Source organism: Petaurus breviceps, unplaced genomic scaffold (assembly GCF_028583685.1).
Source record: "Petaurus breviceps papuanus isolate PSGF00001 unplaced genomic scaffold, PetGlider_PUasm1.0 90564, whole genome shotgun sequence".
Lineage (NCBI taxonomy): Eukaryota > Metazoa > Chordata > Mammalia > Diprotodontia > Petauridae > Petaurus > Petaurus breviceps.
Window position 1 is genome coordinate 5,085,753 of NW_027187275.1, and position 1,231 is coordinate 5,086,983.

The 1,231-nt window shown below is 35.7% G+C and overlaps 1 pseudogene; it reads right to left on the bottom strand.

Moving 5' to 3' along the window:
- Window positions 1–300: 300 nt before the first annotated feature.
- On the bottom strand, window positions 301–940 carry LOC138142353 (fatty acid-binding protein 5 pseudogene; annotated as a pseudogene).
- Window positions 941–1,231: the final 291 nt, after the last annotated feature.

Genomic DNA, 1,231 nt, shown 5'->3' on the forward strand with positions numbered 1-1,231 from the left:
AACTCAATAGTTTTCTTAATTTCAATTTTATTAATCTCTCCTTTGGTTTTCATATTTCTAATTTAATATTTAATTGGGGATTTTCAATTTGTTCTTTTTCTAGTTTTTTCAATTGCATGCCCAATTCATTGACCTCCATTTTCTCTAATTTATTCATGTATGCACTCAGGGGTATAAAACTTCCCCTAAGAACTGCCTTTGCTGCATCCCACAAATTTTGATACGTTGTCTCATTATTGTCATTCTCTTGAATGAAGTTACTGATTGTTTCTATAATTTCTTGTTTGACCCACTCATTCATTTTTTTTCAACAACATAATTCTTTATTTACTAGCCAAAACAATCCTAATTGCATCAAAGCTTGGAAATAAAACTGTTTGCAAGTAGTCAGTCACTGAGATAATAGACCACAGTAAGGAAGAAAAGAAGAAAAAAGCAAGAAAGTTTGGTTAGAGAGTTTGCTCATTGAACTGAGCTGGTTCATTCATAACAGCTAATTCCTGTCCCATATGAAGATGGAATTTCTTTATTCAGCCTTCTAATAGACCCTGTGGCAAGTCACATTGTTCATAACACAGTGCACCAATAGCTTTCCATATTCTACTTTTCTTGTTATTGTGCTTTCCTTCCCATCCCAAGACTGTAGCTGGATCAATGTATCATTTTCAAGGGTACAAAGAGTCTGAATTTTCCTGCCATCAGCTGTGGTCTCCTCAAACTCCTCACCAAGTTTAAAAGAGAATTGTGTAGTTTTTATGGTACTCTCAGTCTTACTGGTAATTACATCCCCATTTTCAGAGATATAAACATCTGGTTTGGACATTCCAGCCATTTTCCTCAGGGCCATCCCCACTCCTAATTCCTTCATGTACTGGTTGAATCCTTTACTTTCCACAAGGTGCCATCTGCCCAGCAACTGCTTGGGAAAGACCGTAGTGATTCAGGAGAGATGAGGAGGGACTGACCCACTCATTCTTTGGATTAAATTGTTTAATTTCCAATTAGTTTTTAGTCTATCTTTACATGGCCCTTTATTGCATTTGATTTTTATTGCATCATGATCTAAGAAGGATGCATTTAATATTTCTGCCTTTCTGCACTGAATTGTGAGTTTTTTATATACTAGTACATGGTCGATTTTTGAGTATGTTCCATGAGCCGCTAAGAAGAAAGTATATTCCTTTTTATCCCCATTCAGTTTTCTCCAGAGATCTATCATATCTAGCCTCTC